Source organism: Bos taurus, chromosome 1 (assembly GCF_002263795.3).
Source record: "Bos taurus isolate L1 Dominette 01449 registration number 42190680 breed Hereford chromosome 1, ARS-UCD2.0, whole genome shotgun sequence".
Lineage (NCBI taxonomy): Eukaryota > Metazoa > Chordata > Mammalia > Artiodactyla > Bovidae > Bos > Bos taurus.
In genome coordinates, this window is record NC_037328.1 from 92,986,758 (window position 1) to 93,003,192 (window position 16,435).

Genomic DNA, 16,435 nt, shown 5'->3' on the forward strand with positions numbered 1-16,435 from the left:
AGTTAGCCAGCAGCACTGGAGGTTAAGAGTCAGTATTTTTAGTCTCATCATAGTCTTCCTCAGATTTCATGATATAATCTTGCTTATCTTATTTCCTCCTTCACCTCTACTATTTTATAATCTCAACTTCCTTTCCAAGGCTTCTCCCAAGCAGAACTCAAGGTAGAAATTCTCCCTTTTCTTTCTTCAACAAAACACAACAAAGTTCTTTGCTTTGAGAAATTCTTAGAATCTCAAAGTATTTTCTCATCAAAAATTTGGTCATTTCCCTGACCAAATGCAGAAAAATAGATAATATTTCCTAAAAATTTCTTATGCACTGTCTGCCACTCATCACAATAAGAAGAAAAGGAATCCAACAAGAAAATCTACCCCCCAACACACACATACACACACACACACACACACACATACACACCTGCATCTGTGTCCACACAGTTTTCCTTCTCTCTTTATGTGTGTGCTCAGTGGTGTCCAACTCTCTGCAACCCCATGGACTGTACCCCACCAGGTTCTTCTGTCCATGGAATTTTCCAGGCAAGAATACTGGCGCAGGATGCCATTTCCTACTCCAGGGGATCTTCCTGACCCAGGGATCAAAATCATGTCTCTTGCGCCTCCTGCACTGGCAGGCCGATTCTTTACTACTGTGCCACCTGGGAAGTCCCTTCCTTCTCTCTTATCACTACAGGTAAATAGCCCATAATCCTAGAAACAGATAACCTCTCCTGTTCCAGCCTCTCAAACATACTTTAGAATACTGCTCCCCTCTCTCTCCTGCATCAACAATTTTCCATCTTTATTGGTTACTTCTCTTAAGCATAACAATATATTAATACTGTTGTTCTGCACATCTTTAAAACTCTTTATATCACATAGCCCTCCAACTAATGATCCATTTCTCTTCCTTCCTTTTCAATAAAAATCTTCAAGGGATATATACCATCACTCTCTTTAACTTCTCTTCTTCTACTCCTTTGTCAAACATTCCAAACAAGCCTCACCACCTATCACTCCATGAAAAATGGTATTATCAAGGTCATCAATGATTTTCTCTGCTAAATCAATTCTCAATCCTCAATCCTCATCTTTGACAATCCCCCTACTTCTTCAAACACTTCCTTCATTTGGCTTCCAAATACTCTCCATGATCCGATACTCTCCTGCTCTTCCTCTTACATAGCATGGAGGTCTTTTTCAGACTCTTCTGCTGGTAGTGCCTCATCTCCTAATGTTGGAGGCCCCCAACACTCAGTCCCTGGTCCTTTCCAGTTTTCTAATCTCATATATTTTTAATGAAGTTACTCTATCTCTTAGCTTTTAAAATCAGTTGTATAATGAACAATCCTAAATTGTTGGGTTTAGGATTTAGGGTTGGATGTAGGATGCTAAAGAATCCTAAATGCATATTGTTAGCCTGTTCTTAGGGCTTCCCTGGTGGTTCAGACAGTAAGGAATCTGCCCACGATGTGGGACACCCAAGTTCAATCCCTGGGTTGGAACGATATCCTGGAGAAGGAAATGGCTACCCACTCCAGTATTCTTCAGACTGCATGCCTGACATACCCCACTTGGATATTTAAAATGCATCCTACCCTTAACAAGTCCAGTTTCAAATTATTCATCTTCACCATCATGTCTTTCTCCTGCTATCTTCCCCATGTCAGTAAATGGAAGTTCTACATTTTTGGTTACTTAGGTGATAAAGTTCTCCCTCGTTTCTTTTGCTGGCACACTCCGTATCTAACCTGTCAGTAAATCCTGTGTAATATACTATCAAAGTATATCTAGAATATGAACTTTTCACCATCACTTTTCATACCACCCAAGTCTAAGCCACCATCTTCATCACATGGATTATCATAATTGCCCAACTGGTATCCTGACTTCTGCCCTTGCTTTCCTTTAATCTGTTCTCAAAAAGATAGCAAGAGTAATGAAATTAAACAGTTCTCTTAGTACTGATCAAAACACTCCAAAGGCTTCCCACATCACTTCAAGGAAAAGACAAAGTCATTATAATAGCTGATTAGTACTACCTGTCCTCTAACTTTAAGACCACATATCCTACTGTCCTCCTTTCTCAATGCCACTCCACCATGCTGGCTTCTTTGCCAAGACCTGAACACACCAAGATGCTGGACCTCTGCATTTTTCACTCTCTATGCCTGAAAAACTCTTGCCCCAAATATCACATGGCTCACACCCTCACCTGCTTCAAGTTCTACTGAAATGTCACTTACTCCAGGGGCTTTCCCTTGGGCTATTTTAAACTGCTAAAGACATGCACACACACCTTTCCTTGCTTTAGGTTTTCCATAGCACTTTGTACAGGTATACCTCGTTTTATTGTCCTTCCCTTATTACACTTCACAGGGAGTGCATTGTTTAAAAACTGAAGGTTTGCAGCAACCCTGCATTGTCAGATGATGTTTAGCACTTTTTAGCAACAGGGCATTTTTTAATTAAAGTACATAATTTTTAAAGATGTAATGCTACTATACACTTACTAGACTGCTGTACAGCATTACATAACTTTTATATGCACTGGAAAACAAAAAAATTTCTGTGATTTCCTTCATTGTAATATTCTCTTCATTGTGATGGTCTGGAATTAAACCTGCAGTATCTCCAAGGAACTCCTATACAGTATCATTTTTTTTATGTATTATACATAACAATAATGTGTCCCTCCACAAGAATGTATATTCCAAGAAAACAGTACTTTATTCCAGTGCCAATAACAATGCTGGGCATATAATAAACATTTGTTGATTAAATGAATAAACAAATATTGTGCTCTCTATGTGAACCTAATACTGCTTTTTGTAAGCTATAATTTTATCATTTCACTCTTGTTGGTCCTATAGTAGTCTATAAAACTCTTTGTATGGTACCAGGAATTCTTTAGATCACCCTTGTGAAGAGGAATTACTTCTATATTCCCCAGAAGTCCTGAGATCTGAGTTACTGCCAATTGCAAAGAAGAAAAGTCTGAGTAGTTTGAGGTGAAAATACTGTTGAAAGATCCCGTCTTTCTATTAAGAATTCTTAAAGGGAAAAATAAATAAAATGGGGGAAATCCAACTCAAACATCAAAGCCTAGTTTAAAACCCAACCTTGTCATTAATCCCTACCTTCCCCATTCACTTTGTCACTAACCTATAGTAGTGCTCACCATGGCCCCTTCTCCTGGATGTGTAATCTCTGGGGGACAGGAACTGGATCTTTCTCTCCTAACCAGTCACCAACTATCCATGATTGACATTCAAAGATTACTGGGTTGAAATGAATGGAGTGAATACTACAGGAACTCCTGATACAGCTGCTTATTTGTCAAGGTGTAGCCCACCAACTCCAGTACTCTTGCCTAGAAAATCCCACGGGCGGAGGAGCCTGGTAGGCTGCAGTCCATGGGGTCGCCAAGAGTCGGACACGACTGAGCGACTTCACTTTCACTTTTCACTTTCATGCATTGGAGAAGGAAATGGCAACCCACTCCAGTGTTCTTGCCTGGAGAATCCCAGGGACAAGGGGGCCTGGTGGGCTGCCGTCTATGGGGTCGCACGGAGTCTGGCACGACTGAAGCGACTAAGCAGCAGCAGCAGCAGCCTACCAAAAGAAGCAACACCACCATCTAGATTACTAAGGGTCAGTTTCAAACAAACTCATCTCCTTTGTTCTGCATGGCCAACTGAGGCAATAGGACACAGCCCAATAACTTAATCACACGTACAAGTCCAGCCAGGATCCAATAGTCTGCTCCTCAAATGCACAAGCCATGGTAAGCAAAGCCTTGCTAAGAACAATGGAAAAGAAAAGGATACTGTATGTGTACTTGTTATTCTAACAGTGCGGGGCAAAAGAAGACACCACAGGATGAGATACCCAATAAAGAAGAAAATAATAATAGTCGTAGTAAGTATGCAGAAGAAGAAAAGACAGGAGAAGGACTAGGGGATGAAGAGAATAGAAGAATGAGACCATGGGGGTACTGTGGTGTAAGAACCAGACACTAGGGTAGAAACCTGCTCAAGCTTCAACATTCTCTCCTCAACTTCCTCCAGCAAGCCCTGGTGCGCGTCCTCCGGAGCGGCATTCAACGGTACCCCTCCAAAAAGCCTTCCCTAAAGCAAGCTGCGCAGCGCCGCCGTCTCTACCTGCGTCCCGCTAGGATGCCCCGGGGGGCCGGGCGTGCGTGCGTGTGTGAACGTGTCGGAAATGGGTGATCCAGGGCCGCGGGGCTCCGGGAGGTGGGCGGGGGCCTCCAGGCGTGTGCCCGAGGGCGGCCAAAGCGAGGTGCCCCGCCGGGCGCCCCTCCAAGTCGCTCTCACCCAGCCGCCGCCCGGGCGCCCCTCTGGCCCGGGACTTGACGCCCCATCGGCGAGCTGGGACCCACGCAGCAGTGCGGCCCGTGCCTCAGCTGCGCCGCTCCGGGCGGGAGGGGAGTAGGGGGAAGGTCCGGACGGCTGGGCCGAGGCCGCGCCGCCTCAGAGCGCCGAGCTACTTGGGGCAAAACTTCGGAAACAGAAGGACTCGGATTACCTGAGCGGCGCGGGCGCGGGCTCGTCTGCGGTACGGCTGCCGGGCGCGGGCCGGGTTTTCAGCAGCCGTAAAGCGGGAGGAGCGCTCGAGCCCTCGCCCCCGAGCGGTGGCCCCGGCGCCTCCGCCGCGAGCGTCAGCCGCTTGGCAAGGAGCGAGCTGGGCTGAGTCATAATAAAAGACACGTTTGCCCAGCGAGGTGGGAAGGGGGCCTCGAGTAGCGGTGTTAAATGGCGACAGGCTCAAAGAGAAAGCTTTTTTTTTGTTTCTTTTTAATGGGCTGAACTGGAAAACTTGTCCCATGGTGGGAAAGAGATGAGATTCTGTTATAATTTGCACATCCTTTACAAATATGTATCTAATAAGGCTTTTTAAAGGTTATTCTTTTAAATGCATTGCCTCCAGAGCCAAGTAGCTAGCTGGGTTGAGCGCTGAGCCTTGTCCCTTCCAGCTTTAGGGCTTTATTCTGCAAGTTCCTCCAGTCCGCGCCTTTGTTTCTTTCATCTGTTGAGCAGAATAATGAGAGCACCTCCCTCAAGAGAGAATACTGGGAAGGTACTTGACGTTGAGCTTGAAGTTTCCACTTGTTAAAGCTTAATTATTATGCTTTAAAAATAAAAGGGGGGATAAGTGAAAAGAGATCTTAGATGAACAGCTTTGAAAGAAAGACAAAAAAATTTTTTCAAGAAGTATAAATAAGACAAATATCTCAATGGAAGAAAAGAAACTGGAACCTCTAAGAAACAGAAGAGACCAACAGGGGTAGCTGAGATGGGAGAGGAAAAAGGGGAAAGAGGGAAGAAAAAAGAAACTAGGCTTGGTGACCAGAAAGCTGAAGCTTCATAGGAGGAGGAGCATGTTTATCGCTATTTAGAAAATCATGGTAAACTCCCTCTCTACTGAGGGACATTTTAAAATATTTAAAGAGATAAACAACTGTTTAAAATGAGCCCCAAATGGGGAGGCTTTGCTCCAATGAATGAGATTTGGCAGCTCTGCAAAATGAGGAAATTCTTCCTGTGCTGCATCTTAGGGGGTTGAGTCATCAAACCATAGCAAAAAATAGTGGGCTGGATTCCTGAAAGGCATGCCAGATGGATGCATTCTGCTTAGTTTTAATAACTCTGTGATGTTCCCTCTGTACTGTCAATTTTGGAAGAAAGGAATGTGAATAAAAATTTGAGAAGGGAACTTGAAAATAAGAGCCAAACTACTAACTTAATGTATGAGTATCCACCCACTGATGAGCATACAGTTAAAGATTCCAAAACAAGTAACCATTTCTCACACTTTCATTCTCCCTCCTCTTTGTTTCTGCTTTCACTGTGTTTCTATCTACTTTTGTTATATTATTTTTGTGCAGTGGAACTGCCTAGAGGAAAAGTGGTTTTAATTAATACTAGGGAATGGAAGGCATTTTAGCTAGGCCTCTATAAGTAGGGTCAAACTTTTTGAAGAGGATTTTTGGGTTGAAGTTTTTATGAGAGCAAGGGTAAATTAACAGATGTGAAATCAGATGTTGTTTTACACAAACAAGAAAACAGTAGTAGAACTGTTGTGAAAGGATCAAATAGAAATCAGAAGCAGTTCTATTCCCTAATTACTGTAGGCACCAAAGGCTGCTGCTGCTGCTGCTAAGTCGCTTCAGTCGTGTCCGACTCTGTGCGACCCCGTAGACAGCAGCCCACCAGGCCCCGCAGTCCCTGGGATTCTCCAGGCAAGAACACTGGAGTGGGTTGCCATTTCCTCCTCCAATGCATGAAAGTTTTCTCTATCAGATAAAGGAAAATGGGTACCTTGCTCTATCACCCAGGCTTTCAAATAGAAATAAAAGAAAAAAGGAGAAAAAAGAAAACAAAGAAAAACAAAACAACAACAACAAAAACCCCTCTATCAGCTTCTCCTAGAAGAATTTCTATAGAATTGTATATTCCTAGGGGATCTCCTGCAGGGTAAAAGGCTTGTAGGTGCCTTTTTCAGTATAGAAACATAAGCAAAATATTTGAGGGGATTAATTTTTGCAGAATTGGGAAAAACCCAAGTAAGATAAGAATCCCACTCTCTTTGTTTCAGTTTTGCTAAGCCTTCAGGCTGAAGCAAACATTATCATTAAACCTTTATTAAAGTGAAACAAAGAGATAAAATCTTAAATGGTGTGAAGCCCTTGAACTAGAATGAGCAAGAAAACAAAACCAAAGCCCAGAAAATAGAGATTAGGAAGCTTTTCTAAGGGAACCTTTGAACTTTCGGCTGTAATATAAAGGCCTGTAATTTGCTTTAGACAAAGAGGCAAACTAAAGCTGGGAACCTAGAATATCTGGTCAATTCAAATTAAAAAAAGCCTTCCTTGCCTCAAAGGTTTTGGTCTAAGGTAGATCCATTTATTTTAGGTAAAGACAAAAATCTACCACCTGACTTTGTGTGCCCGTTAACAGCTCAGTCACCAGAATGACATGAATGTGTTTTTTCAGTTGGACTTACGGCATCGTAGACTAAACCTCATGGGCTTGTGAGCATTTTGTGAATTTATTCAGAAGTGTTTGCTTTTAAAACACTCACAAGTGTTTGCTTTTAAAGCTTTTAAATTCATCATTCATTGATATTAATGATGTAAAGTATAGTGATCCACTTTTCAAGACATTTTATATATACAGCAGTTATATTAATTTATATCAATTTGGTAACAAGTCTCTTTTACACAACTGACTAACCTTAGAGTGCGAATATGATTTTTATTTAAGATTTCATATAAGATTATTTTGGGAAGGATTGATTGTTTTGACTGCAAAAGACCATATTGTTCTAACTTACAGCTTCAGGGTAGGGAGGCTTTCATGTCACATTCCAAGCACTGTTACAACATTATCTGTTGCTAAATCACCACATTAACAGAAGCACAGGTTAAAAAGCCTTAACAAATGCAGAGTTTTCAAAACTAATTTCAAGAATACTAAAGACTATATCAAAGTTGAAGTCAGATTCTCCAGCCAAATTTGAACTTTAGCTGAGAGTACTGTTTCCAGATTGAGAGTTAATCCAGTTCAATGGGGGAGGACAGTCTTCAAGATATATATCCTTGTTTTGCTCTGTCAACAATATAGATACTTATTTACAACAATATATTGTACATATTTTAGCAGAGGTCTACTTGAAACTATTCAAACACTCTGCTCTTTTTAGACAATCTAGTTAGGTTGAAGAGTGGTCACTTTATGGGTTTAGTTTATGGATAATGTCACAACTAGGAATTCTCAATAATTAAAATTTTCATTGGAAAAATAACTGTAGGAAACAGGCATTCTCATACATTTCTGAATGGAGTATAAATTATTACACACTCCCTACAGAGAACCGTTTGGCTCTTTCCCAGGTGGCACTAGTGGTAAAGAACCCACCTGCCAATGCAGGAGACATAAGAGACACAGGTTCGATCCCTGGAAGATTCTCTGGAATAGGAAATGGCAACCCACTCCAGTATTCTTACTTGGAAAATCCCATGGACAGAGGAGCCTGGTGGGCTCTAGTCCATGGGGTTGCAAAGAGTCAGACATGACTGAAGCAACTTAGCAGCGTACGGAGAACTGTTTAGTAATCGTCAGAATTACAAATACCAAAATTATATTCCAGAACCAGCAAATTGTTTTTAAGAGTTGCTTCTATAGAAATAATGCACATTATTCATTATAATAACAAAAGTTAAAAATAACCTAAAAGTCCATTTATAGGACAGTGGTAAAAGTAATTTTAACACATTTATATAATAGAATGTACTACACAGTTTGTTGGAGGGAAAATAAACAGAATCAAGAACTTTTCTATAAACAGTTTAGGAAAGTACAACAAAATAGAAAAAAAAAGTACAGAACAGTATTTAAAATTTAGTACTTTTTATAAAGAGGAGATATGGTTATACTTGTACATGCATGTGATGGGAAGAGTGAACACTGAGATTTTAGGAACCAGTGAACTAAAATGGACCAGAATGGACAAATTTAATTCAGATGACCATTAAATCTACTATCGTGGGCAAGAATCCCTTAGAAGAAATGGAGTTTCCCTCACAGTCAACAGAAGAGTCCAAAATGCAGTACTTGGGTGCAATCTCAAAAAAAAACAGAATGATCTCTGTTCGTTTCCAAGGCAAATCATTCAATATCACGGTAATCCAAGTCTATGCCCCAACCACTGATGCAGAAAGCTGAAGTTGAACAGTTCTATGAAGACCTACAAGACCTTCTAAGCTAACACTAACAAGACCTTCTAAACTAACTAAAAAGATGTCCTTTTCATCATAGGGGACTGGAATGCAAAAGTAGGAAGCCAAGAGATACCTGGAGTACCAATCAAGTTTGGCCTTGGAGTACAGAATGAAGCAAGGCAAAGGCTAACAGAGTTTTGCCAAGAGACAGCACTGGTAATAGCAAACATCATCTTCCAACAACACAAGAGAAGACTCTACACATGGACATCACCAAATGGTCAATACCAAAATCAGATTGATTATATTCTTTGTAGCCGAAGATGGTGAAGCTCTATACAGTCAGCAAAAACAAGGCTGGGAGCTGACTGTGGCTTATATCATGAACTCCTTATTGCCAAATTCAGACTTAAATTGAAGAAAGGAGAAAATCACTAGACCATTCAGGTATGACCTAAATCACATCCCTTATGATTATACAGTGGAAGTGAGAAATAGATTCAAGGGACTAGATCTGATAGACAGAACACCTGAAGAACTATGCATGGAAGTTCATAACACTATACAAGAGGCAGTAATCAAAATCATCCCCAAGAAAAAGATGCAAAAAGGAAAAATGGTTGTCTGAGAAGGCCTTAAAAATAGCTGAGAAAAGAAGAGAAGCAAAGGGCAAGGGAAAAAGGAAAGATAAGTCCACCTGAATGAAGAGTTCCAAAGAATAGCAAGGAAAGATATGAAAGCCTTCCTCAAGGATCCATGCAAAGAAATAGAGGAAAACAATAGAATGGGAATGACTAGAGATCTCTTCAAGAAAATTAGACATACCAAGGGAATATTTCATGCAAAGATGGGCACAATAAAGGACAGAAGCAGTATGGACCTAACAAAAGAAGAAGATATTAAGAAGATGTAGCAAGAAGAACTATACAGAAAAACTATACAGAAAAGAACAGAAGAACTATACAGAAAAAAAAGATCTTAATCTGGGTCCAAAAAATGACCCAGATGACCACAATTGTGTGATCCCTCATGCAGAGCCAGACATCCTGGAGTGCAAAGTCAAGTAGGCCTCAGGTGCACCAATACGAACAAAGCCAGTGGAGGTGATGGAATTCCAGCTGAGCTTTTTCAAATCCTAAAAGATGATGCTGTGAAAGTGCTGCACTCAGTATTAATAGCCTCAGATATGCAGATGACACCATTCTTACAGCAGAAAGCAAAGAAGAATGAAAGAGCCTCTTGATGAAAGAGGAGAGTGAAAAGGCTGGCTTAAAACACAACTTTCCAAAAACAAAGATCGTGCAATCCAGTCCCATCACTTCATAGCAAATAGACGGGGAAACAATTGAGACAGTGACAGACTTTATTTTCTTGGGCTCCAAAGTCACTGCAGATGGTGACTGCAGCCATGAAATTAAAAGATGCTTGCTCCTTGGAAGAAAAGCTATGATAAACCTAGACAGCATATTAAAAAGCAAAGACATTACTCTGCTGACAAAGGTCCTTCTAGTCAAGGCCATGGTTTTTCCAGTAGCCATGTATGGATGTGAGAGTTGGACCATAAAGAAAGCTGAGTGCTGAAGAATTGATGCTTTTGAACTGTGGTGCTGAAGAAGGCTCTTGAGAGTCCCTTGGACTGCAAGAAGATCAAACTAGTCAATCCTAAATGAAATCAACCCTGACTATACATTGGAAGGACTGATGATGAAGCTGAAGCTCCAATACTTTGGCCACCTGATATGAATAACTGACTCACTGGAAAAGACCTTGATTCTGGGAAAGATTGAAGGCAGGAAGAGAAGGGGATGACAGAGGATGAGATGGTTGGATGGCATCACCAACTAAATGGACATGAGTTTGAGCAAGCTCCAGGAGTTGGTGATGGACAGGAAAGCCAGGTGTGCTGCAGTCCATGAGGTCACAAAGAGTCGGGCTTGACTGAGTTACGGAACTCAACTGAAGAAAATTCTGAAAGGAAATGTATGAAATCAGCAATATTTACTCATATAAAGGTGAAATTTAATGTGCTGATTGGTCTGAGAAGGGGATGAAAAGAGCCTTTTCATCGCATACATTTTTGTTTTCTTTTGAGGGAATATGTAAATATATTACCTGCTTGCATAATTAAAAAAAAGAGACTTCCCTGTTGGTCCAGTGGTTAAGAATCTGCCTGCCAAACTTGCATGGGAGGGGAGTTTGGGGTAGAAATGATACATCTATATGTATGGCTAAGTCCCTTCTCTGTTCACCAGAAACTATCACAACATTGTTTGTCAATCAGCTAAACTCTAATACCAAATTAGATGTTTTTTTAATAAAATAAAATAATCTGTCTGCCAATGCAGGGACCATGGGTTTGATCTCTGGTCTGGTGTTGGGGGCCAGAGTGAGGCACTCCGCCTGTGGCAAAGGTCATGAGGAAGGAGGCTCGACATACGCAAAGGCGGGATCGGGCCTCAGGAGTCCCCCTGGAAATCCTCGAGCATCTACCCCCATAACCAGAGCTTGTCTACTTTACTACTTTGTGCTCTCACCTACACCTCTGACTTTACGGGGGGCTGTCCCCCACCACCTCTTTTGGAGAAAGAGTTAACAGAGCTCCAGTTAATAAAAACTCCTGGGCGTGACAAGAGTGTTTTAACCTACAAACTCCTCTAAAGGTTCTCTGGCCTGCCTGACAGGCTCGTCCAGCCACATGTGATTGCTCACAGCCTCCCAACCGTGAGAGGCACGAGATGCTTTAAACCCTCTAAAAACAGGTTCTTTCGAGAAGTTAGAAAACTATTAGTATAAGTATAGTGGGCTGATTAGAAATTGTATTGATGAAGGGTTTTTCATTTGTTGAGCCAATGCTTACTGCTAAGTCTCCACATCCCCTGCCCTTATACACATTAATGAATATATAGAAGAAATAAGTATTAACCTTTGATATAAATCACGTTAGACCTTAGGCTAAGTAAATTCTTTCCTTAACTAAAACCCACTACACCCTCACCCTATAGGAATGTAACTTTATTTGAGTGGCGTCTGTTTTAAGAATAATCACCCCTGGAGAAATAAGTGTCCTGGTTGACTGACTGCTGTCACAAGGAGAGGGTCATAAATTGTCAGCAGGACCCCTGGCCAGAAGATGATGTAACACCCCTAAGACCTCTGTATACATTTGTATGAAGCACCTGACTTTGATAAAAGTCAGGACTGCTGACCCCATGTGACTTTTGCATAACATCTCAGTGTATAAAAGTAGACCATGGAAAATAAAGAATTGGGATCAGTTTCTCAAAATACTGGTCTCCCCATGTCGCTCTCTCTCTCTCTCACTCTGGCTGAGTCTCCATCTGGAGTGCAGAACCTGCCATGCTTACTAATTATGCCTGGGCTTCTAAGATCTGACCGGGGAGGCCTCAGTGTCTCCTCTCCTTCAGGAGGACGGAAGGATGCCTGCGGCCTACACAAGTGGTGCAAGCTTCTTGTCTTGAAGTTTTATTGGTCTCCTGTGTAAACCAAGCTACTCAGCCTCTTCTCTCCACTGAATTTTCCTACTGAGCTATCCTTATTCTATTACTCTTTACATCTTTAATTAATATCTAATTGAAGCTATTGTATCCTGATCCTCGCCGACGCCGTCCCCGCTTCGAACTCCCTGGATCAGCCAGGGCTGGACCCCGGCAGTCCGGGAAGATTCCACTTGCCGCAGAGCAACTAAGCCCATGTGCAGCAACTACTGAACCCTAGCTCCTCGACAAGAAAATCCACTGCAATGAGAAGAAGCCCACACAGGACAACTAGAGAGAAGCCCCAACCCACTGCAACTACAGAAAGCCTGCTGCAGCAACAAAGACCCAGCACAGCCAAAAATAATAAATAAAATTTTAAAGAAACAAAACAAATGCTTAATTGTATCCATAATTCCATAATGTATAAAAAGATGAAGTTGGAAAATTTATTTTGAAATTGAATAATCCTCCTGTCATAGTTACAAAGTACTGAAATTTACAATTTAGAATTCCTGCTAACTATGAATTTTATTTACATCTATTTTGACTATAAAGAACTGTACCACTTGAAAATTTCAGATAAACCTTCACACACAAATAAAATTCATATTTGTTTCTCTCTAAGGATTTTAAAGTTCCCAGTAATAGAGAAATTAATTCATAAAGTGCAGTGTATTTTATGCTAATAGACTGTCCAATTTCCTATTGTTTTGCTGAAAATACTGTTTGGAATCAAGTACTAATATTTTAATTCTATAATGACTAAAAGATAATAATTCTTATATTCAAGTCCTTTGACCTGGAGACTTTCTGTAATTGTTAACTATATAAAGTTACCGCTATTTATTTCCAGTGCTTTTTGAGAAATTAATGGCCTTAATATGAGTAAGTCAATGAAAAATAAATAAATTCAAATCACACTGTTTATAGAGAATATTGAGATTTTGCCAAAATTTGTGTAAAGAAAGTTACTTTGCTGAAAAAGTGGCATCCAGGAAGTATTGAAAATGTGTATATTACTTCTTGAATATTAAACAGTGTTGCAGAAGATGTTAATTTCACTAATGTCACTTTCCTTCATACATTTCTCAGCCTCCCATGCAGTTGTATTAGTCATGTAACTGGATTCTGACCAATGGAAAATGGATGACAGTATGCTATGCTGTGAGCTGGGTGGTTGGAGAAACTCTAGCAGAATTTCTTTAAGTACTCTATCTCTCCATATTAAGTGAGGAAAAATAAACCACACTTTTCAAAGAGAGGGGATTTAATACCAGGGTAATGATTACACAGGTTGTAATCTGTAGCTGAAGAAATAGAAAGTAATTCAGAGACAATTGCCGGAAACAGCTACCACCCCTGGGACTGGATGTCATAGAGAACTTATAAAATGGTCTCCATAACCCTGACCTCCTGGTATTCGTGCTCTGTATAATAAATTCCTTTTGAATATGGGCTGGATCAGGCGATACTCCTAATGAATAGAGTAAAGCAGAATGAGATGTCCCCATGGACTGTAGCCTGCCAGGCTCCTCCATCCCTGGAATTTCCCAAGCAAGAATACTGGAGTGGGTTGCCATTTCCTTCTCTAAGAGATCTTCCCAACCCAGAGATCAAACCTGCAATTCCTGCATTGCAGGCAGATTCTTTACTGCTGAGCCACCAGGGAAGCCCAGAAAATCACCACCAAAGAGATGGCACTTCCAAGATTAGGATACAAAAAACTGTAGCTGCCTTCTAAGCATACTTTCTTTCACTCTCTCCTGAGTTACTCATCTGATGAAAGCCAGGCGACACATCATGAGACAGTCCAATGGGAAGAGAATCTCTTGTGTCAAGGATGCGAGGCCTGCCAATAACTGTTGGAGACAGTGTGGAAGTTGATTTTTCTACCCATCAAGCCTTTAGATGAGACCACAGTGCCTGCCAACAGTTTGAATACAACCTCGTGAAAAACTGTGATTACGGAGGTGCCAGGTTAATCTGTGTCCCCATTCCTGACCTGCAGAAGCTGGGAAATAATAAATGGTTGTGCAAGACACTAGTTTTTGGTAATGTGTTATGCAGTGGTAATAACAAATATACTAAGAAAACAAAAGGAAAGAGATGGGTTACCAAAACCTCAGAGCTCAGAGAGTAACCATGTATGAGTGGTCTCTCAGTCCTCTAAGGAGAAACCATATTTTATGGTTACCTCCTATCTCATAAAGGTGAAATGGACTCTCTCCCAATTATGGGTAGGATATAGAAGCTAATAGCACTCCACACATCAGAAGAATTTGAAATTACACATAGAAGTGATTCCTGAGGTAAGAGTAGGCACAAGTATATTCATACTGACTTGAGGGAGGCAGAGGGGGTGGTTGGGTCTCTGTAGTGGCTCATATCCACTCTAGGGGTGTGGGGCTAGGGAAGAAATTCCTATGCATGGGCTGGAGAGTTTCAAGGTTTAAACTGCCCACCAGTGCCAAAGGAAGGGGCATAGTTGCACTTCCTTATCAGCCTGTTCAAAGATAAGGCCAACTGAGAAAGGGAGGGTGAGGCTTAAACAAAAATCAGAAACTAAACGTCAAAAAGTAAAGTCAGACACTTTGTTACAGGGTGTCTTTCAGCTATGACTTGTACCTGAGGAGCTCAGAGAAGGGTCCCCAGAAGATTGTAACCTCTTAACAAGGGGCACTTTTAGCTGCAGTTGATACCTCAGAAAGGGAACAAGATCAGTTCTGGGAGCCGCAGGAGACAATTGAGGCCATATCTGACTGCTGCTGCTCCAACCATGTTGACAGGGAAAAAGAAAGTGCCTTCTCTCCTCTTTCACTTTCCAAAATCTCTTTAGTGCTGCCTGTTAGCAGAAAGTCATCAGTGTCTCAGAAATGTAACCTATCCTAGCTCCAGCTTCATGGAAGACACTATGAAAGGGTGGATTGGAGCAGAACCCACACACAGGCTAATACCCAGCACACTCCCCACCTTTGTCATCTCAGCATCTGTGCCCATTCTCTCCTCATATATTTTAACTTCTATAGCAACAACTTCATGCTTCTGCATTTATTCAAACAGTACTCTCACCCTCTCCCCCAAAAGGGGAGACACAGAGAAAAGCAGCAACATCACCCTTTTGATCTATTAAGTTAAGTTAGTTCCTCTGTTGGTTCAATCAGAAGCCTGGCTTGGTACTCTATAACTGAGGATGAAAGTAAAAGCACTATCATCACCAAACTTTATTAAAAACAATAAGAACATAAGGGGGAAAGTATTATATACAAAATGCTGGAGTCCTTATTTCTGTAACCAGTCAGAAGAAAGTTGATAATTATAACTTTCATTATCCATTGCTCCTCAGCTGGTATCTCTGCTGGTTATGGTTATTAAGCTGACAAAATGATTCAGATCTTTATTCCCAAAGAATTTAATGCCTCAGTAATTCTGTCTTTCCTGTGTTTCTGTAGTTTTCCATTAATTTTAATATTAAATATGCATATGTTAGGTGGTAACACAGAGAATCTGCTGGGTTCCAGATCTAGTCCTCTCTGGCCATTATATAGCAGCAGCCTAATTTCTCTTTGATAATCAGGATCAATCACTTCAGTCAATTAGGTACTCCTCTCTTGACAGTTAATTCAGTGATATGAAAATCTTGAAATGGCCAAATGGCAGTCTTCAGTTCAGTGGAACAGTGGTCCTGTCTCCCGGTAATAATATTCCTTAGTTCCCTGGACACTGAGATCACTAAATCAGAAGCATCCAAAGTTTTAGAGATAAGAAGCTGCTGCTGCTGCTGCTAAGTCACTTCAGTCGTGTCCAACTCTGTGCAACCCCATAGATGGCAGCCCACCAGGCTCCCCCGTTCCTGGGATTCTCCAGGCAAGAACATTGGAGTGGGTTGCCATTTCCTTCTCCAATGCATGAAAGTGAAAAGTGAAAGTGAAGTCCCTCAGTCGTGTCCGACTCTCAGCGACCCCATGGACTGCAGCCTTCCGGGCTCCTCCATCCATGGGATTTTCCAGGCAAGAGGACTGGAGTGGGGTGCCATTACCTTCTCCAGAGATAAGAAACAGACTTTCGCAAGTGGATAAGTAGGCATAATCATGAGACAAGCTACTCATATTTCTCCCTCTAGATTCCTGGAGCAACACGTTCCAACTCTGAGAGAAACAACACCATATGTATTCAAAACATATACTGTATTCTGTATTCC

The 16,435-nt window shown here is 41.3% G+C and overlaps 1 protein-coding gene across 5 annotated transcripts in view; it reads right to left on the reverse strand.

Moving 5' to 3' along the window:
• Nucleotides 1-4,608, reverse strand: part of NAALADL2 (N-acetylated alpha-linked acidic dipeptidase like 2) — a 1,562,846-nt gene extending 1,558,238 nt beyond the window's left edge. For all 5 annotated transcript variants that reach the window (XM_024995414.2, XM_059888525.1, XM_059888521.1 and 2 more), the window contains exon 1: nt 4,546-4,608. The gene's annotated coding sequence lies outside the window, so the exon portion shown is untranslated. The remainder of the gene's footprint in view (nt 1-4,545) is intronic.
• Nucleotides 4,609-16,435: the final 11,827 nt, after the last annotated feature.